Consider the following 23,291-nt stretch of genomic DNA (forward strand, 5'->3'; position numbering starts at 1 on the left):
GGATTCATTTTACCTATTGGAGAGTGACACCCACATTGCCTACAATTAGTGATGTAATGCTTATCTTAAAGTGGGAGTCTGGCGACCAATCTTTTTTTTTTTTTTTAGGTCATTGAGACACTTTGCTAATCCCAAAATAATACTCACAGTTTGGGTGTAATATTTCTGCCTCTGTCTGTTTTCGTACTGAAGAATAACTTTAAAAATGTGATGCTGGCTGTTTCCATCTTGCTTGTGGGCATGTGAAGCCCACAAGCATTGATTTCCTGGATGCGGTGAATGCTGTTCATTCACAGCTTGTTCACACGCATGATCGTTGTTCCCGCACTGAATCTTGGGAAGCCTGACACTAAGCTCCCAGGAGACAGTGCGGCGCTGGGGAAAGGCAATAAACACGCCTACTCCCATGAGAGGAGAGACAGGAAGTGCCACAATAAAGTACAATATAAAGGTAATTACAGCGATAAAAAAAAAATTTGTGCGGCATTTGAACATCTATGTAATTAACTGAAGGGGGTAAGATTAAGTTAAAAATTTGAGTGGAACTCCGCTTTAAATCATTATCTGGTAAGCAGATTTGACGCACCTGGGTGTTGAGTGCTTTTTCCTTCACACACTGGAAGCGGTAAAAGGCTCTTCATACTGTCATACTGTTTACATCGTCAATGAATGAACGGGAGGTATTTGAACGGGATACTAGAGCGACCTTGTGAAGTGTCTATAGTGGGATCTAGTGGCATGTTTATGTCTCCTGCAAGAATAACGACCCCTTTGGCAAATTGTGATAGTTTAGTGAGGATTTGGGAAATAAAAGTGGGTTGGTTGTGATTGGGGCAGTAGATATTCGCTAGGGTGCACTGGGTGTTGCCTAGAAAGCCCTTGAGAAAGAGAAAGCGACCATGATCATCCACTAGCATTTCAGTGAGTCGAAAGGATACACTTCCGCTGAACCCAATGGCTACTCCCTTAGCTATATTGATGTCAGAAAAACTATAGTACCATTACGTGAAATATTTCGAGTATAATTTGAGGTTGAGTGTGTCAGATATGTCTCTTGAAGAAAAGTAATGGAGCAGGAAGATTTTTTCAATTCTCGCAGTACTTGATGCCGTTTCACAGCTACGTTTAGGCCCCTTACCTTATACGAGACAACTGTTAGAGTAGCCATTAGGTCAGCGGTGTATAAGCTTTCAGCTTATGCACCATTTATACCAGCAAGGGGGGGGGGGGAGTGAAAAAAGTAAGGGTAGACCAGGAGAACTAAAAGAGAGAGAGAAAGCATGTACAGGGTAGACATTTACAATCTGTAAAGCTAATGGGGGTTAGAGGATAATAAGCACACAGAAAACTGCTGTGGTCCCTGAGGGGAAAGGGAGCGCGAGCAGCCATCAAGACTTCTAGAAAGAGTCCGACAAGTATTATATATGGGCTGCCCACACTCACCAACCCCAAAAGGAGGGGGGCAAGGTACACACGAAAAGATAAGTGCATTGACTGGGAGCAGTGGGCCCCGTCAGCCTATGTGTTACTTATGAACAAAAATTAGACTCTAGCAATGCTAAAACAGGAACAAAATTATACTGGTGAAGCGAACCATGGTAAGTAATAGTTTAACAGTATAATAGGGAGTAGAGCAGAACCTGAATTGATGTCAAATATTCATTAGGTATCTGATCTGTAGGGGGAGAACCGCGACATTGAAGTGTCACAAAAACGTAATAATGACGTAACAACCACAATAATTGTGGGTATATGTGAGTGCAAAAGGAAAAGGAATACACAGCGTGCATCTCACCCATTTTTCTGGGAGGAACCCGGTGTCGCTGTGCGCCTCTTTTTTGAAGGTGGTTTTCTACCATTGGGGGTCCAAGAACGTAGGTATAGGATCTTACCAATCCGGGAGCTGCAGCAGAGGCATGTTGAGGTCACGGAGGAAGGTTAGAAGCTCCTCAGGAAACCAAAGTGTGAAAGAGCAGCCATTTTTGGTGGCAATCAAGCATGAGGGGAAGCCCCATCTGTAGGTGATACCATCCGTTCTCAGTTGGTCAAGAAGATGTTTTATAGCTCTTTTGGGATCTAGGGTCTCCTTGGAGAGGTCAAGAAAGATGTTAATGACAGCTCAGTCAAAGTCAATGTTTGGGGTACTCCACAATTTGATCATAATGGCGTTTTTATCTTCAAACTAATGAAGGCGGCAAATAACATCCCTGGGTTGGTCGGTTGTGACATTGTCTCAAAGAGCGATGTACATGGTCAAATCTCAGCGGGTCAGTGACAGGGTTGCCAAGGATTGTATTCAGGATACCCTGGATTGAGGGTTCAAGATCATTATCTCGTATACGCAGATTGTTCCTGTGGTTACGATTTTACAGGTCCTCAAGCTTGTATAGCGAGGAGCGGTGAGCAAATGCCAATTAAGTGACTATCACCTGCAGTTCTTTAATAGCTGCCTCATGTGAGTCCTGGCACTGCTCTGTGTCTTCAAGTCTGGCTAGCAGGTGTGACATGTCTGATCTCACTGCTGTGATTTCTTTTTTAATGGATTTCTCCAAACTGTGGAACATACCTGCAAGTTCTTTTTTGAGCCCACTCAGGGATAACATTTCCGAGCCAGCAGGGAATTCAGGATCTTCCATGAGCTCCGAACAGAAGCCACGTGTGAGGAGGGAGACACAATTGATCTTGAGGTTTTGGCCTGTCCGCTCCGCGTGTTAGGGTTGGATCTTTCTACAGCCAGGTACCACTTCCTACGGAGGATAGTTGTGCAGCTGAACCTTTCCTGGACTTCTTACCGAGTGTTGAGCGGTGCCCCGAAACTTTAGTCGGCATCGCCAGAGGGTTTAAGGCGATGGTTGGACAAAGCTCTCTTCAGACACATCCGCTCAGCGTCATCCGTAGGCCACGCCCCCCATGCTATTTTTTTAATACCAATAAATAAGAACGTGCGCTGCATAAACTGTGGGTGCTATATAAATCCTGTATAATAATAATAATAATAACATGCCTGAATTGTCAGCATTTTGACCATCAGTAATAACTAGAGGTATATACTAACACAATTAAATGTTTTGCTATGTTTATGCAATAGTTGTAATGATCAGTCATGACATAACACTATAGGAAGCCAATGACAGACAAAATGTTTATCAGCTGAGCCAATACCTATTTGTTCTGGTTTGTGCAAAGATAGGGCAAGCTTTTCAATAAATCGTCTGTGCAATATGTCTATGATATTGTCTGACTAGTAGATGCCTGTGTTGGGTGAAAGGTTTCTCTGATAGTGGAATCATATGCAAAGTCATCACCAAATGTCAAATGTATAGTTAATTTTTCTTACTGAAAGCAAATGACTGCCACATCATTTAAATAATAAGCATGTTCACTAGTTTACTAGTGAAGGTCATGAAATGATCAGACATACTGAATTTGGCATGCTAAAGGAATGCGCTGTACAGACATCATTGAGTCTGCCTAAAGGTCATATAACTGGGACACACTGGTTTTAATGTCCGGACTAGATTACTATTAATGGTCCTTGGAAAATGTATATTTTTTAGGGTATGAAATCATCCCTGTATATGCAACAAAAGAAATTATGGCATGCTGTGCCCTTGATGAGTAGAAAAAGGGAATGGTATGATTAGCCATAAAAAACATTGCTATGGGTTAACGCAAGTGTACATAGGGGCTGACATTACTAATATTTCATATTATCTTCAATGTGAACATAAGATTTTATTGTAGGTTTATATCAACGAGAGATAAAATATGTGTTCGAACAAATAGCTGCAGAAACTGTCATACTTCTTAAGGTCACTAAATTATCAAATGAATTTGTTGAAAAAAGTGCAATCAAGTGTCACCATAAAAATTACAGCCCTTGCTGCTAGACATATGGAAATTCTGACAGTAATTGCCTGGTGTAAGACATAATAAATTTATGGAATTGCACTGGTCGAGCCACTGGCTGAACTTTGGAAAAAAAATGAGTTTAAGTGACAGTCCTTGTTAAATATTTTAGTGGCATACAGCTCCTAAAAAACTAAGACAGTGGAATTAACAGCAAAGTGGCCTGTCCTCTTCACTGTACAGTTCAAACCATACTTCATATCAAGAGCAACTGATATAGATCAATATCTGTGTTGTTATTGAAAAAAAAAATGTTTCTAATACATTCAACACTGATCTGTGATTTTTTTTGTCTTTACCTTGATCAAGCTACACCATCTAATCTTTAGGTATCCATAGGCATGGCATTCCTTTTCCTTTTTTGTATGTTGCAGAATCAACAAGCACACAGTACCAGACAGCCCCAACCATCTGACCTTGGTGGTGATGGCACATAGGCAATTTAAATATTTTTGGCCAGTTGCTAGAGTTTTCCCCAAAGATCAATGAAGGTGTGCTTGGTGTGTGATAGTCTGTATTAACAATATCTGCCAGTTAGATTGTGCCTGTGTGCCCCTGCAGCCCACTAATAACCATGGACAGCTTTAAAGGATAGCTTTACATTTGATGAAGTAACCTCCACCTCTCTAATTGCAACCTACCTGGTAATATATTTATCTTGTTGCAGCAATCTCCACTGACCCTGTCCAACCTTTTCAAGGAAAAGGTCTTGATTGAGTTCTCTTCATACTGCACACTCACATTCTGGCCCCTGTGGCTGGAGGCTGCCATAAGTACAGTTTACCCATAAGAATGAATGGGTCACAGCTTGGGCGTGCAGTTGAAAGAGAAGCCAGGCAAGACTTTTACCTTGTAATTTATGGCGTTGGCAAGGGGCACACAGTGAAGAACACAAAAACAGTAATGAAGAAGGCAAGTATTTTTCCAAGATGGGTTGCACTTAAATAAATGGGGGGTTACCTAAAGGACAATTCACATGGGCATGAAGGTGAAATATTATCTAAAGGAAGTTGCGGTGATGCATATAGTTATTATTATAAAAAACAGCAATTTTTTTAGGTCAGATTTGAAAAATTAAAGGAAACATCTTACAGACTGAAACATCTCCATCCTTCATTCAATCAATTTTACAACAAGCAGTAAAGTAAGTCAGTGAGAAAACAGGGCTCCATATAAAGAACATGGTAAATGTAATTGTTTAAATCAATCGTTTAAATGCCCGCCATGTGCAGGTCCTTAAAAAATGATTTTTCCTTAGATCATGATTAAAACCATGAAGGCTATAACAAAATTGAGAGTTGCTTGATAACAGAAGCAGTATATCATAGTATGTATTAACCAGTATCACTGATTTAGGACTAAGACACTTTCAAAAATCTCTGTTGACAGGGAGATGACAAGCACTGTCAGTAATTTAGGATCATAAGTCAGTGAATGTTATTGGTCAATACCAGATTGCTGTGGATTTGTGCCAATGATCAATACTTACTTATTTCTATTAGGATTTATGTCTTTGCCAGCCATCATTTATCTAATCGTGCACGTTTACATGTAATGTTTACCTTCTGCCTCAGCAGTTGTTACTGGCCAAGAAGACGATGAAGCAGCAAATTGAGTTCTGACAAAATCCTCTTAAGCAATGTCCAAAGGTGATCAAACACTTCCTAAACAATCATTGCAGCCAGTATTTCATCCTCTGAGCTGCACAATAGCAAATGCACTGACGGCCAATCCCACCTAACTCTTTAAAAATTAAAGGTTAAATCCAAAGCCAACAACACAGTCCAATGGTTGTTGAACATGTAAACATATTTGTAATAGAATACAGGTGGAAATCTACTGTAGCATGACGGCAAAATAATGTATTGCGTCTTGTTTTACATTTCTTATCTTTAATATTCTCAATCTCTTTCCACAGCAGTTTGAGGAGAGCTAAGTAGTTATGACCTAGAGATAAACATCAACGTATCATCTGTATTGTATACAGGGACTTGAAGTCCTACCAAACTGTTCTTTTGTTCTGTTTTTCTGTGAGCGTGCGGTTTGTGGTGCAACTCTTGTTTTTTAAGGAAATGTATAGCGTTTTGTATCACTTTACTTTGAAAAAATTTACTTCATATTTACCATGTGCAGCCAATGTGCAGCAAATTTCTGCAGGAAAGGAAAGGAAACATCTTACTGATATAGGGAATGTATTTTGATCCCTTGCTGTATCAGAACACAAGCAATGCTGAATGATGTATCTGCCCCCTCCAGTATGGATTTCCAGAGAGACAGTCTGCAAGTAATCAGCTACTGGCTGGGTTGTCTTATCTAAAAAACCCTTAATGCTCTGAAAACAGTGTGTATGAAAGCACCCTGTATTAAATGAGAATTTCTAAAATTATACATATACAAGCAATCCAAAATGTGTTAACAGAAAGTTTGTAAACTGGTAAACATAACCCCCACCTTGAATACTGCAGCTATTATAGTTATAATTTAGCTTAAATTGGTAGTATCTAGAGCAGATATCTATCTAACCATTTGTGTTTTTTCTCACAATGGACTATTCATACTTTTATAAACACATGACATATGCATATAGGGGTTAACTATGGTATTATTCAGAGCTGCTTGCCTGAATCAGAAAGATCACATTTGGTTTGCCTTTGGACAATCAAAATGAACAGGACATCTATCGCTGCACTCGATGTAAAGGCCTGTGTTGACAGGCTTTTTTATGTGTCAGACGGTCTACAGAAATGCAAAATCCACTTGAAGCAGGTCACATTCAGGCCCAGAGGAGGTCAACTGCACCCTTCAATGAATTATAAATGGTCCCAGAAGGGTCTCAAACCGATTTAACACCGATGCCATCAAAAAGGTTTTACATACAGGAGTCTGAGATTGACTTTTCTCAGGGCACCACAAGTACCCACTATTATCTGAACTGCAGCATAATGGGGTTGATTTACTAAAGGCAAATGGGCTGTACACTTTGCAAGTGCAGTTGCGCTAATTTTCCCAAAGAGGTTAGTGAATGTTTCCCCAGAGCTTAGTAAATCAACCCCAATGATACAGAACAGAACTTCTGGTTTGCATTCAGTGTGCTGCTGATGTAGCTTTACAGATATGTGAATGAGCCTAATGATATTTTAAAATGACAAGAAACATCAAATTGGAAGAAAAAATATGAAAAGGGAATTATGTAGAGAACAAAAAAAACTGACAAATATAAATGAAAGTGGAACTAAACCCAACTGTTTCCCAAAACAGTTACATTCACACATGCCGTAAATGATAACTGTCAGTTGCTTGTGCTCTCAACTGAAATGTCAAGCCATCAAATGGCTGGTGTTTTAATTGGTCACTCCACGGCAACTGCCTGTCATTGGTTTAAGCAGGCGGCCTGTACATCTTGCACAGGTGGAGATGGCCTTTCGCATAAGTGCATTAATCGTCATGCCTGTGTAAATAAAACCTAAAATATAATAAATATAGCCATCATATTTAAATTGGAACCAAGCGTAAGTAGTAAACAAATGCGATCAGGCAGGTCTTTATGTAATATCGAGACATGCAATATCTTTTCTGCAATAACAAACACTTGCATGCTTGCAGTCTCCTACTGTATGTACAATGAGCTACGCATGCGCAGCTCAGCATGCATTAACCCCCTAGCGGTATTCCCGAGTCTGGCTCGGGGTGGATTTTCAGTGCCAAAAGCGGTATCCCTGAACCAGACTCGGGATTGCATCACAGGATCCATGTAGAGGATACTTACCTTGTCCCCTGGATCCTGCGATGTCTCCCTGCTGTGATCTACGAGCCGCCGTGTCTCACTCGATTCACAGTGCCAAGCTCTGTTCCTTGCGATCGTTGCGACGCACGGGGACGGAGTTCGGCGCCAAATTCAAAAAGTAAAACACACACTATACATACAGTACACTGTAATCTTACAGATTACAGTACTGTATCAAATAATTACACATCCCCTTTGTCCCTAGTTGTCTGTCCAGTGCCCTGAATGCAGTTTTATATTATAAAAACTGTTCTTTCTGCCTGGAAACTGGAGATTGTCCATAGCAACCAAAACTGTCCCTTCACATCAAAAGAGGTTTTAGACCAGCTAGAAAACAGAGATAATAAATTAGAATCACTCGCAGAATTGAGCGATAGTGATTTGTGGGGAGATCCGTCATCAAGCACTGAAAAGTAATGACAGCGACAATTCTGCAACTGAGCAAATTTCAGTGTTTTTAATTTGATTACATTATTGAATCATTTTTATTATTATTATATTATTATTATTTGTTATAATTATTTATAGTTATTTATTATATTATAATTTTTGATTTCGTTTTTCAAACTTTATCATACCCGGGATGTCTACTAGATTCTTGTTTGGACAGATTTAAGTGAATTATTCCTAAGAATTACAGGCCTATAATATAAAATGCCAAACTTCTGTGCAAAATAATTGTACCGCTTTCAGCATCAAAAATCTGAAATAATCATACCGCCAGGGAGGTTAACAGCATGCTCTGACTGTGGCAGAATGACTGTCCCCAGTGCACATACACGGGATGACGTCATTGCCCCACCAGCCATTCAAGAGACCAAAAGCCTAACTCCAAGAAGTGGCCGAGGAGAAGATGACAGTGGCCAGCGAGGGATGTAACTGCCACATCCCTGAATGGTGGAGGTAAGTATTTCTGGGGATTGAGATCCAATTTAATGACTAGTAAACTACAATATATTATAATATATTTTTGTTTTTGGGTTTTATACCGTTAAAGGTCTTGTTCACACAGGCCTTAGCTTGTATCAGAGTAGCGTTTTTAAAAAGCTCTTGCAGATTCTTTAGCAAGCTTTGTTGAAGACCTTAAAATACCGTTCAGCTTCAGTTTAGGAATGTTAAACACAGATCTTAATAGGAGCGCTGGCGGTTACTTTAAATAAACTGCTAGCAGGCAGTAAAATTTAGTACTATTTAAAGCTTGTTGAAAGTCTACTAGTAGCTTGTTTAAACTGACAGTCAGCGATACTATTAAGATCTGTGTCTAATATTTTGAAGCTAGAACTGAAGAGCTCTTCAAAGATTTAAACAAAGTAGCTTGAAGCTTGTTGCACACTTTGCTCTAATAGGGCTTGTTCACACTTGCAGCCAGATGGAGCAGTTAAAATAAGCATTTGAGCCAGGCTTTTACCTTCCCCTTAAGCTGCATCAAAAGCTGGATAGGGTTGTAGACATGCCACGTCCACAGTGATTTGCTTCACTGCAAAAATCCCACATAGTACTGCTCACCTAATGCAACCTATGAAAGATAAAGTGGTTCTAAAGCCTCAAGGTTTTTCACCTTAATGTAGTCTATGCATTAAGGTAAAAAACATCCTTTACTCCAAAGTTCCCCCAGCCCCCCCCCTTTTCCTTCAATGAGGTTGAACTGATCCAGCGATGTGCACGGGAGCAGTGGCTTCCGCTGATGTCTCCTTCCCTGGGCAGATTGATAGCAACGGGAGACAATGTCTGTCAATCAAATGCTGTGCCCAGCAAGCGGAGGGGGAAGGGACGAGCTGCTTGCTCTGTTTCAATAGATGCAGACAGGGTGGCTCAGGAGCGAGGACACACACGTGCCCCCATGGTAAGCGGCTTTCCATGGGGGCACGTGTCGAAGAGGAGGTGCCAGTGTTGAAGTGCCAGTGGAGGAACCCAGAAGAAGAGGATCAGGGCTGCTCTGTGCAAAACCATTGTACAGAGCAGGTAAGTATGACAAGTTTATTATTTTAATTTAAGAAAAGAAGCTTTAATATCGCTTTAATGGGGCCATGCTGAAACTGCCCTGCAACCATGTGCTTTGCACACAGTTGCGGCATGTTGGCATGGGCTTTAGGGGTTAAAGCATGTGGTGAGGAGGTGACATATCAGTTTCCAGTTGGCTGTCAGCTGCTCTCTGCAAAGCAATCCACCGCAGGGAGCTTTTCAGACAGGCGGCAAGGGCTTCTGCAAATGTAAATGAGCCCATGTAGGCTAAAACTTGTGCAAACAAATACTTAGGGGCGTTTCCCTCACTTGGAGAGATTTACACAGGGCAGTTGAAAATCTCTTCTGAGCTCTGGAAACTGACAGCTGGAAACATCCCTTTTACAGCTTTTAGGCCTCTTTCACATGGGCAGACAGAATTCAGCTTTTAGCTGCAGATAGATGAAGTTATCTACCGCACCTAAACTCAGAAAATGCTTTCCTATGGCCCCATTCTCACACTGCATTTAGGAACGGTTTTGTTACATGAGGTTTTGTGTGGTTACAAAAAATAAATTTAACTGCGTCCAGGACCGATTTATTGCACCTATCTGTACATATCCGCAGGTAATCGCAGTGTACTATTTCACCTGTGGATAGCAGCAGCAACAAGAAAAGAAAAACAACAGGAAGCACATGAGAATTGGCAAGAATGTTCCACCGCAGCTAAACGCAGCCACATGTAAATGCACATAGTCGCTGCTAATCGCAATGTACAACTGCAAGTGGGCTCTTTCACACGGGCGGCTGTCCTGCCGCTGTTAAAAGCATGTTTTGTTATTTTGAAATTCCAAGACTTCAGGCACAGCGATCATTGAACTTATTCTGGAGAAGAGATGCTTGAGAGGGGATATGATTTCAATTTTACAAATACCGTACTGGTGACCCCACAATAGGGATAAAACTTTTCTGTGAAAGGGCATTTAACCACTTCAGAAATATCCCTCCACTGAGTCTGGCTGCATCCATTTTAACTGTGGGCAGCTGAAACTGCTGCCTGTTCACTTTCTAGATTTACACAGACACACAGAGGCCCACCTCCAGTTCTGCAGCCCTGCAGCTCTCATTGGCCCTTGTATGACTCATCCCCCCTCCCTTCCTGGCAAACTCTCATAAGAGTGAGAGAGGGAGCTGTGCATGATGTCATAAGCCTAGGCTAATGACCAGACAAGAAACAGAAAGTGGGCTGTAAAAGGTATTTACTGTCAGAAAAAAAATGTTTTACTATCCAAACTTAAAACAACAAGGGCAGAAGATTTCATAGATGGAAAGATGAAAAAGTGACTGAAGGTCCTCTTTAAGAGTTCCCTTCACTGGAACTAAGGGGCCAAGCCCAAACCCTGAAAAACAACCCCACAACATAATTCCCCCTCCACCAAATGATTTGGACTGTACACAAAGCAAGGTCCAATATAGTGTACAGTCCTTTATAGTAGTTTAGAGGCAGTTGAGGTTACAGGCATTTTTTTGAAAGCAGAAATTGTGTTCAGGACTGCAGTTTACCGGCATTTCAAACGTGAAATGCTTGTAACCGCGTGTAACCATGGTAAACTGAGTTTATGCACGTTTGTGTTTATAAGTGTTTGGTAAAGGGGAAAATATTTCATAAATTTTGAACATATAAAAACACTAATTTCACCACATGCTGTTGCCTACATCAATGGATGAGTCCAGTAACGATGAACTCTGGTCCTCTCACACAACTTTCATCGTCTTCGGAGTCTCAGCAACGCCAGGAGCATTTCCTCACACATGCTCATGATGGGATCCATAGTGAAAACACAAAAAAATAAGAGCGCTATCAACAAGCACACTGCTCTCTTCTCTCACAGAATGGCTGAAATTGTTAATACTCCTTGCTTTTCATGCATTGTGGGCATTTGGGATGGTCTCCTGAGGTTATCTTTAAAAAATGCTTCTAACCTCAAATGCTCATAACTGCTGCTAAACATAAACTCAGTATGTAAAAGCCAGCATTCAAAAAAGGTTTTCAGCTGCCCTGTGTACATGAGGCCTAGTCTACCTTGCTCGACTTTGAAATGCTGCAATTTAGTGCAAGTAGTAAGTGTTCATTCTCTTTAAAAACAAATGCAGCTTTGTGCATTGTGAATTGGCATGTGCTTTGACGTGCACTGCATTTTTTTAAATTACCCTCTTAAAGTGGAGTTCCACTAGTTTTTGTGTTTATTAAAAGTCAGCAGCTACAGCTTAATAAACACACACACTCACCTGTCCCACGATCCAGCGATGTGCCCGCCCAAACCCTCGCTTCTCTCCCTTACCTCTCCCCAGCATGGGCATTACAAGTGTGTGACAGCCGGGTGTGCACTGCGTATGCGCTAGTCACGCTGTGCCCCCTCAATGGTTGGGCAATCTTCTGGGACCTGTGACGTGTCCCAGAAGGTTGCAGGGAGGGAGGAGGAGAGAACTTCTGCTTGAGTTGTCTAGGCAGCTCCCTCCAAAAATTGCCTCGCCAAATGTGGCATAGGACGGGGGGAGGAATTTCCCCTTTTGGGTGGAGCTCCACTTTAAGAATCAGTAAATGAGCTTCAAATCAATAAAATTGCTGAAATAAGCTTACCCTGTAGAACAGGGATATGCAATTAGCGGGCCTCCAGCTGTTGCAGAACTACAAGTCCCATGCGGCATAGCAAGACTCTTGACAGCCACAAGCATGACAACCCAGAGGCAGAGGCACGATGGGACTTGTAGTTTTGCAACAGCTGGAGGTTCGCTAATTGCATATCCCTACTGTAGAATAAAGTGAAAAAGGACCTCTCCTTCCTAACCCCAGCTCTGAATGCTGCTCCATTTCACTACAGGATACAGGAGACTGGCAGGAGAAACCCACAAGCACTGTGGGGGGCACAGTAAATTGACACTCCAGAAAGTGTCAGTTAAAAAAGACACTTCAGGGGATGATTTCTTCAAAATGGACAGATGTATGCAGCAGACGAGGGAAGTATTCACTTTATTCTTTTACAGGGTAAACCCTTTTTCAGCAACTTTAATAAAGCAACTTTAAATCTTTAAAGTTCATAACAAAGGCACTTTGGTTGGGTTGTAGTCAGATCTTAGCAGCTTTATCTCAATCTGTTGTCTCTTCCAGCAGTGATTTGGCAAGTGCACCATGTTTATATTAGAAAGCAGCCAATTCACTGCTGAGAGAGAGAACAGAGGGAGATCAAGCTGCTGAGAATCAACAACCTGACCAAGGAGGATTTTTTTTACAAACTATTAAGTACATATCCACCAACTTTTTAAAGAGAAAAAAAAGTACATCTCCCCCACACCCCTCCTTCCTCCATGCATACAATTCTCGCTGGAGAAACGACGCTTGAGAGGAGATATGATAGCCATTTACAAATACCTCAATGGTGATCCCAGCATAGGAAACAAACTTTTCAGTCTCAAGGAGTGTAAGAGGACATGGGGCCACACAATAAGATTGGAGGAGAGGCGGTTTAACCTTGAACTTGTTTTTCACGGTCAGGGCAATAAGAATGTGGAACTCTCTTCCACAATTGGTGTTGGCAGTGGGGAGTATTGATATTTTTAAGAGACTCTTGGATGTACATCTTAAAGATCACAACATACAGGGATATGGGAAAAAATTATAGACACTGACACACGTACACCTACACAGGTTGAACTGGATGGACTATTGTCTTTATTCAACCTTCATTCGACATGATGAAGATGACTTGCTGAAGTTCAAACTGAGCATCAGAATGGGGAAGAAAGGGGATTTAAGTGACTTTGAGCGTGACATGGTTTTTGTTGCCAGACAGGCTGATCTGAGTATTTAAATAACTGATGTACTGGGATTTTCATGCAAAATCATCTCAAGAGTTTAGAGAGAATGGTCCGAAAAAGACAAAATATCCAGTGAGTGGCAGTTGTGTGGACGAAAATACCTTGTTGATGACAGAGGTCAGATGAGAATGGGCAGACTGGTTTGAGATGACAGAAAGGCAACAGTAACTAAAATTACTAGGGCTGAAACAACTAATCGATTAATTGACAACTAATCGATTATGAAAATAGTTGTCAACTATTTTCATAATCGATTAAGTGGCCAGCCAAATGATTTGGCCTGCATACAGAATGCATTATTTGTTTACATATCAGGAAATACAGTGCAGCACACATACAGCTCAGTACATCATCCATACATGTCAGGAAGTGCCTGAGAACTTGTGAATGTGAATGTGTGAGGAGCAATGCCTCATGGAACATGTAGTCCTGGGAAGGAAGTGAGTGGGTCTAAAAGCAGATGTTTTTTTATCTTGCTATAGGGGCACACTATACTATAATTTGCAGCTTGCTATTGGGGCACTCTAAAGGCAGGAGGAGCCAGAGGCATTGGTGGGGGACCCCAGAAGAGAAGAATCAGGGCTGCTCTGTGCAAAACCATTACACAGAGCAGGTAAGTATACCATGTTTGTTTAAAAAAAAAATGACTTTAAAGACTGTGCAGGGAAGATCAGCATCTGAACCCAGAGAAGGTGGAGGCTGATAGACTGGAGGTAATAGAAGGCATTACATTTTAAGTAAACTTTTACATGGAGGCAAGCCACATTACGTGGGAGCAGGGCACATTTCAAGGAGGCAGGGCACATTACGTGGGAGCAGGGCACATTTCAAGGAGGCAGGGCACATTACGTGGGAGCAGGGCACATTTCAAGGAGGCAGGGCACATTACGTGGGAGCAGGGCACATTTCAAGGAGGCAGGGCACATTACGTGGGAGCAGGGCACATTTCAAGGAGGCAGGGCACATTACGTGGGAGCAGGGCACATTACATGTGCCCCAGTGTGAATGGGGTCTAAATAAAAAATGTGATCTCTGAGTCTGATGATATTTACCAGATTCAACCTCCAATAGTATATACAGTATATCTCTTCTGTCTGTTATTCTCAGAGTGGATTAGACATTTTGCTCTCTAATCATATAGTTGATTATTTATATTTACCACTGCATATAGATTTTAAAGAATAAATTGCCTTTTTTTTAAACTTTACATATTAAATTATACACCACACTTTTTTTAAGGTTATTATCCAATTAATCGATTAATCAAAACAATAATCGGCCAACTAATCGATTATGAAAATAATTGTTAGTTGCAGCCCTAAAAATTACCACTCGTTACAACCAAGGTATGCAGAATACCATCTCTGAATGCACAACACATCAAACCTTGAAACAGATGGGCTACAGCAGCAGAAGACCACACAGGGTGCCACTCCTGTCTGCTAAGAACAGGAAACTGAGGCTACAATTCGCACAGGATCACCAAAATTGGACAACAGAAGATTGAAAAAATTTTGTCTTGTCTGATGAGTAGCGATTCCAGCTTCGACATTCAGATGGTAGGGTCAGAATTTGGCGTAAACAACATGAAAGCATGGATCCATCCTGCCTTGTATCAACGGTTCAGGCTGGTGGTGGTGTAATGATGTGGGGAATATTTTCTTGGCATACTTTGGACCCCTTAGTACCAATTGAGCATTGTTTAAATCCACAACCTACCTGCGTATTGTTGCTGACCATGTCCATCCCTTTATGACTACAGTGTCCCCATCTTCTAATGGCTACTTCCAACAGGATAATGCACCATGTTACAAAGCTCAAATCATCTCAAACTGGTTTCTTGAACATGACAATGAGTTCACTGTACTCCAATAGCCTCCACAGTCACCAGATCTCAATCCAATAGAGCACTTTTGGGATGTGGTGAAACAGGATATTTGCATTGTGGGTATGCAACCGACAAATCTGCATCAACTGCGTGATGCTGTCATGTCAATATGGACCAAAATCTCTGAGGAATGTTTTCAACATCTTGTTGAATCTATGCCATGAACAAGTAAGGCAGCTCTGAAGGCAAATGGGGGTCCAACCCAGTACTGGCAAGGTTTACCCAATAAAGTGGCCAGGGAGTGTATATTATAGTCATGAAGCTTTGTAGGGGACCACATAGCAACCAGAAACCAGAGCAGTAGGGATGTTTAAAAAAATAATAGTTTTGCTTTTCTGGGGTCCCCTCACCGGCACAAATGGCTGCTCCAGCCTTTAAGCACCCCCCCTCCCCAGCAAGCTGTTTGAGTGGGCTTGATCCCCAGTTGCACTGTGTGCGTCTACTGACGTATGCAGTGTGGCTCGCCCCCCCCCCCCCCCCCCCCCACTCCCTTGTCACTGGGTTTGACTGACGGCAGCAATGGCTCCCGCTGCTCTCACTCTGTCCAATGAGGAAGGAGAGAGAGCAATGCCGCTGCTCTCGGGCACAGTGCTGGACTGAGATTGGGCTCAGGTAAGTATTTGAAGTATTTGGGGGGGGGGGCTGCACCTAAAGTGTTTTTTACCTTAATGCAGAGAATGCATTAGGATAAAAAAAACCTTTAGCTTTTACAACCACTTTAAGAATATGTCCATAATCCACACACAGGTTCACTTGAACAACAATGAATTACCCCTTTCTGTTTTTTTCTCCAAATTTTGTTAGACCCGTGCAAGATTAATCTCATATCATTTATCTCAAAACAAAGGTCCACCAATCTCTAGCAGCTGCTGACTTTGTTTCTTGTATTCATTTATATATCTCTCTGAAATGTGCTAATAAAACGAAAGAATTCCAGGAGACACCTATCGCTGAAATGTATACTTTTCATAGATATTTTTTGGAAAGATGAATAAAAATGATGGCACTACTGTTTGTGTGATTCTGTCAGCCTCTGGATAGTAATTAAAAAGTGAGATGTGGTATCCTCTGAGGTGGACTGTTGGCCTGTATAAAATGAACTGCCCATGAGAGGATAGATGGCTGATCGACTCATGGTGTGTGATTTATTGTGGCCTTTAAAACATAAGGATCAAACACTCAGGGTGTATATTAACTTTGACACTGTGCTAAATCTGCTTGTCATGGGATACTTTAAAAAGCATTTTTCAAACATAAAGGCATCTGCTTTTTATAAAGCTCCACGCTATGCTCCCTATTCTCACGGTATGATTAGAAATACTAAATGTCACGTTTTTTTACCAGCACAGCACACATGACAAATAGGAAACAGGCAGCAATAAATACAGTATGTTGAGTCAGTCAGACTTATTGTGACCATGTGCTTATACTATACATTGCAAAGGCTATTTCTATTTGTATAGCTCTGACATTTATTATGAAATTAGAAATCTGCTCCATTTGCAAAGTGTAAGCAGGGTGTTTTTGTATATGACATACTAGCCATGGTTGCCATAGTTTTGGACCACCTTCAAGTGGGTTGTATTTTTTCGGGTTAGAGGTTTCGGGGGGTGTGGGGTGTTGGATAGGTTCCCAGGCAACCTTTTGAAGGACTACATTAATCATTCTTTTTGATTTTATGGGGAAATAAATAAAATTGGAACCATATTTTAGAGGCTAATGCCCCGTACACACGGTCGGACTTTGTTCGGACATTCCGACAATAAAATCCTAGGATTTTTTCCGACGCATGTTGGCTCAAACTTGTCTTGCATACACACGGTCACACAAAGTTGTCGGAAAATCCGATCGTTCTGAACGCGGTGACGTAAAACACGTACGTCGGGACTATAAACGGGGCAGTGGCCAATAGCTTTCATCTATTTATTTATTCTATTTGTCCGTCGGATTTGTGTACACACGATCGGAATTTCCGACAATGGATTTTGTTGTCGGAAAAATTTTATATCCTGCTCTCAAACTTTGTGTGTCGGAAAATCCGATGGAAAATGTGTGATGGAGCCTACACACTGTCGGAATTTCTGACAACAAGGTCCTATCACACATTTTCTGTCGGAAAATCCGACCGTGTGTATGGGGCATTAGAGTGTGACTAAACATGTGGAGGACTGCAGAGGGATCAAAAAAATATGCACCCTGGAGAAGTATCTGGGGAAGTAAATGGCAACGCTTGTTTAAAGGAGGAGCCAGGGAAGGTAACAATCAGACCAGGCTTTTTAATCAACTTTATTGTATAGCAAAGTTTCTTATTCATAGCTGCCGTGTTTACCCAATAGGCGCTGGATCAGGAGACTGTCGCCTAATATGGGCATTTTATAAGTATAAGTCTTTTACTTTAGTTAACTCAACCACGAGAGCTCATCACTTTGGAAAGAAAAGGGGTGATAAAGAATGGCCATGATGTCCCTGTTGGTCACATAGTGAAGATCTCACAGAAGCTAGGGCAATGAATATAAAACGGGGGAGGGGGGGGGGGGGGTAGATGGTTCTGGGGAAAGAGTAATTTAAAGCATAACTATACAAATAGTAGAATTTTCCTCTAAAGCCAGGCAAATAGCATTTTCAAAACGTTTTTTTTTTTTTTAGCAATGATAGCCTTTACTCTTTACTGTAGGCTTCCTTTGATTAAAGCTTTGGAGTACAGGTTTACATTGATCTACTAAATTACCGTTTGTATGTGTATAGTACCATTCATTTCAAGATTGTTTAGAAAATGATTTTAGTGGTTACAATTATCAATGTCTGTATGACACTACAAAGTTCTTATGTAAAGTACTGCTGAAATTCTTAGCTCAGTCGTCCTATTTTATGCAGTATGATATCCATAATTACATCTCACATTTTATTTTACCACTCCTCAGATATATGGCTCATAAATATATATGACTGCACTCGTTTATTTTAATTGTAAGATTTAAAATTAGTCTGCAACTTTGTTTTTTTACAGTACTGTAGAAACCATGTTAACATACAGTAATGCTGATGTTTTGTGCAATAAGCAAAGGCAAATATAATGCTTGAAAAACACGACACAATCTTCTGCTTACATTTGAAAAATTATATATTACTCCACCTTGACAGTTTTGCCCCAAATCAAGGCTATGCTACTGATTTAGACTTGCTTTAGCATTACACATTTAGCGTGTGTTCATACAGGAGTTGCACCCCGTCCATCCCTGATTAGAGATCATTCCACTTATGTTTGAAAAGCTGGAAAACATCTCTATGTGAGAAGTGTTCAAGAGCATCTTCAGCATCCCAACATGTTCTAATTCTGCCAAGGATCGTACTATGTTTTTAGATTTGGGGGAAAATGGCTGTATATGACCATGAAAATGATTGATCCCCTGCAGACTTTGTACTTTTGTACAATTACAAAGAAATAAAGGGTCTATAATAGTTATCATATGTGTATTTTAAATGATAGAGACAAAATATCAACTAAAAATCCAGAAAAAAATGATACAAATGTTATAAATTGAGTTTCAGTTCAGTGAGTAAAATAAGTATTTGATCCCCTACCAACCAACAATAATTCTAGCTCCCACAGACATAAGTGCTCATGTGGTACACAGATTTGTCCTGTCAATTTAAGAAGGTGCTCCTAACTACAACTTGTTACGTGTATAAAAGACACCTTTTCCACGGAATCTTTTCCTTCCATTCATACCTCACCATCAAGGGCAAGACCAAAGAGCTGTCAAAGGGCACCAGGGACAAGATTGTAGACCTGCACAAGGCTGGAATGGACTACAAGATCATCAGCAAAAAGCTTGGTGAGAAGGAGACAACTGTTGGAGTGATTATTCACAAATGGAAGAAATAAAAAATAACCATCAATCGCTGCTGGTCTGGAGCTCCATGCAAGATTTTGCTTCATGGTGTAAGGATGATCATGAGAGTGAAGTGAGGGATCAGCCCAGAACTACACGGAAGGAGCTGGTGAATGATCTCAAGGCAGTTGGGAAAACAGTCACCAAACAAACCATTGATGACACAATTCGCCGCAATGGATTGAAATCCTGCAGCGCCCGCAAGGTCCCCCTCCTCAGGAAGGCACGTGTGCAGGCTCATCTGAAGTTTGCCAATGAACATCTAAATGATTCAGAGAAGGATTGGGAGAAATTGAGCTTTTTGGCATTAACTCGACTCGTCTTGTTTGGAGGAAGACAAATGCTGACTATGACCCTAAGAACACAATCCCTACAGTCAAGCACAGAGGTGGAAACATTATGCTTTGGGCTGTTTCTCTGCTAAAGGTACAGGCTGACTTTGCCGGCAACAAAGAAGTGGCTCAAGAAGAAGCACATTAAGGTCATGAAGTGGTCTAGCCGGTCTCCAGACCTTAATCCTATAGAAAATTTATAGAGGAAGCTGAAACTTAGTGTTGCCAAGCGACAGTCAAGAAACCTTAAGGATTTAGAGAAGATCTGTAAAGAAGAGTGGACCAAAATCCCTCCTGAGATGTGTGCAAAGCTGGTAACCAACTACAAGAAATGTCTTACCTCTGTGCTTGCCAACAAGGGTTTCTCCACAAAGTACTAAGTCATGTTTTGCTTGGGGATCAAATACTGAACTGCAACTCAATTTATAACATTTGTATCATGTGCTTATTTTTGATATTTATGATGTGCTGGATTTTTGATATTCTGTCTCTATGATTTAAAATGTAGCTATGAGGCAACCATTCTCGCATTCACAACAAATGGGACTCCTACATGATCAAGGCTTTACACCTTGCAGACATCTCTCTCATAGGCCTCTTTCCACCTGGCAATGGGTGAGACCTACCCCCCTTACCCTCTCAACAATTCCCTCAAAAGAAAAAAAAAAAAAAAAAGATTGACACCACGCATTACTTCCTCTTCTTGAAAATCCTGATGGACACTGCCATCCCGGGACGTTTGTTCTATTCTATGGTCATAGTGTGATTCCGCTATGCTGCTGATCCCCCCCCACAGTGTTAAACCCTGTCTAACTTGCTTCTGTATCATATCATACTTAAACTCCATCTAGATGTTACCTTCTCCTACATAGAAAGCGTATTTGTCACCTCCTGTGCTTTATGATAGCTCTTCTCGTATAAAACCCCAACTTTGGTTCCCTTCCCCCCTCTCACCCTACCCTACTCTCTCCCCCCACCACTCTCCTAACTTTTTAGTTATTGGTTTATTATTATTAATACCCCTCTGGGACATCCCCCTGGGTTCTATGTAACTGATGCTCTTGATACTTTGTATGTTGAAAAATCCAATAAAATATGCTTTTTAAAAAAAATAAAATTAAAAATACACCTGTGATAAAAACTATAGACCCTTCATTTCTTTGTAAGTGAGCAAACTTACAAAATCTGCAGGGGATCAAATAATTATTTTCCCCACTGTAAGACAAAGCGCCACTTAATCCAAGCCAGAAGGCAAATTATTTTCCTTCTTCTTTTTCTTGTACTAGTTTTTTACTTATCAACCGGCTTGTGGAATACAGATAAAATAAAATGGGTTTTTAACAAATTTTGTATTCAAATTGCTAATTGTGGGGTGCTTTAGAATAATTCTGTTCCTTGCACTATCATTTGATGGAAACAGTGATTATGTCAGATTGACAGAGGTTATTCGTCCAGTGTCTAGTACAGTGTATAGTTTTTACAAAACAAACATTATTATTATTATTATTATTATTAGTATTTCATAGACAATTTCTGTCATCATCCTAACCCAACTTAGAAAGTGCCATCAGCATTGTTTTATGTACTGCTTTATTAAAGAAGTCTATTTATACTAACTTATGAAAACAGATATTTGTTAGGAAACACCCATCTGTTACTAATGTTGTGTAAATAATGAGCCCTCAAATTAACAAATGTGTATCAATAATACTGCAAAGTTTGGATATGTGTAAGCATGCTTGGAATTAGTCCTAATTAACATTAAATACATAGCAAAACTCTAAGTGGATAAAAACACATTTTAATATGTTTATTTGCCTTTATGTTGGCTCCTTAATACTCTGTACAGCAGCAATCGGAATGAGAGAAGGAGAATCACCTTTGGAGCCAGTCAGGCTCTATAGCATTACACACAGAGAGTTTAAAAAGTATTCATACCCCTTGAAATATTCCACATTTTGTAAAGTTACAACCAAAAACTTAAATGCATTGTATTGGAATTTTATGTGATAAACCAACACAAAGTAGCACATAATTGTGAAGTGGAAGGAAAATGATAAATGGTTTTAAAATTTTTTTACAAATAAATATCTGAAAAGTGTGGCGTGCATTTGTATTCAGCCCCCTTTACTCTGATACCCCTAACTAGAATCTAGTGGAATCAATTGCCTTTAGAAGTCACCTAATTAGTAAATAGTGTCCACCTGTGTGTAATTTAATCTCAGTATAAATACAGCTGTTCTGTGAAGCCCTCAGCTTTGAACATCTCACGGAGCACTGTTCAATCCATCATCCGAAAATGGAAAGAGTATGGCACGACTGCAAACCTACCAAGACATGGCCGTTCACCTAAACTTAGCATTAATCAGAGAAGCGGCCAAGAGGCCCATGGTAACTCTGGAGGAGCTGTAGAGATCCACAGCTTAGGTGGGAGAATCTGTCCACAGGACAACTATTATTCATGCACTCCACAAATCTGGCCTTTATGGAAGTGTGGCAAGAAGAAAGCCATTGTTGAAAGAAAGCCATAAGAAGTCGCATTTGCCGTTTGCGAGAAGCCATGTGGGTAGACAAAGCAAACATGTGGAAGAAGGTGTTCTGGTCAGATGAGACCAAAATTGAACTTTTTGGCCTAAAAGCAAAACGGTGTGTGGCAGAAAACTAACACTGCACATCACCCTGAACACACCATCCCCACCGTGAAACATGGTGGTGGCAGCATTATGTTGTAGGGATGCCTTTCTTCAGCAGGGACAGGGAAGCTGGTAAAAGTTGCTGGGAAGATGGATGGAGCCAAATACAGGGCAATTTTAGAAGAAAACCTGTTAGAGTCTGCAAAAGACTTGAGACTGGGGCAGAGGCTCACCTTCCAGCAGGACAACAACCTTTAACATACAGCCTGAGATACAATGGAATGGTTTAGATCAAAGCATATTCATGTGTTAGAATGGCCCAAAGTCCAGACCTAAATACAATTGAGAATCTGTGGCAAGACTTGAAAATTGCTGTTCACAGACACTATCCATCCAATCTGACAGAGCTTGAGCTATTTTGCAAAGAAAAATGGGCAAATATTTCACTCCCTAGATGTGCAAAGCTGGTAAAGACATACCCAAAAAGACTTGCAGCTGTAATTGCAGTGAAAGGTGGTTATGAAAAGTATTGCATCAGGGGGGCTGAATACCAATGCAAGCAACACTGTTCACATATTTATTTGCAAAAGAATTTGAAAACCATTTATCATTTTCCTCCCACTTCACAATTATGTGCCACTTTGTGTTGGTCTATCACATAAAATCCCAATAAAATACATTTATGTTTTTGGTTGTAACGTGACAAAATGTGGAAAATTTCAAAGGGTGTGAATACTTTTTCAAAGCACTGTAATGCTGTCAATGTAATGGTGGCAACATGGTTACAGAAGGGGACATCACAGTGGGGACCTAATTAGTGTTCTGCTTCTCCATTATGTCAAGTCAGCAGACTGGGTTCAAGGGCTGACACCACTGTAATAAAGGCAGTGGCGTTACCCTTCTGGCTATGTAGTGTGGCAGATGTGTATATAAATTAGAAGATAATGGAAAATAGGTTGGCATTTTTCACCAATATGTATTTTTACATAGTTGTTTTCCGCAGTGTAACTTTAAAAATAGCTAAATATGTCCCTT

General features: G+C 40.7%; 1 protein-coding gene across 1 annotated transcript in view; it reads right to left on the minus strand.

The window, feature by feature from the left end:
- The window catches only part of TMEFF1 (transmembrane protein with EGF like and two follistatin like domains 1), a 294,551-nt gene that overhangs the window by 95,574 nt on the left and 175,686 nt on the right, over positions 1-23,291 (minus strand). The window lies entirely within an intron of this gene.

Source organism: Aquarana catesbeiana, linkage group LG05 (assembly GCF_042186555.1).
Source record: "Aquarana catesbeiana isolate 2022-GZ linkage group LG05, ASM4218655v1, whole genome shotgun sequence".
Lineage (NCBI taxonomy): Eukaryota > Metazoa > Chordata > Amphibia > Anura > Ranidae > Aquarana > Aquarana catesbeiana.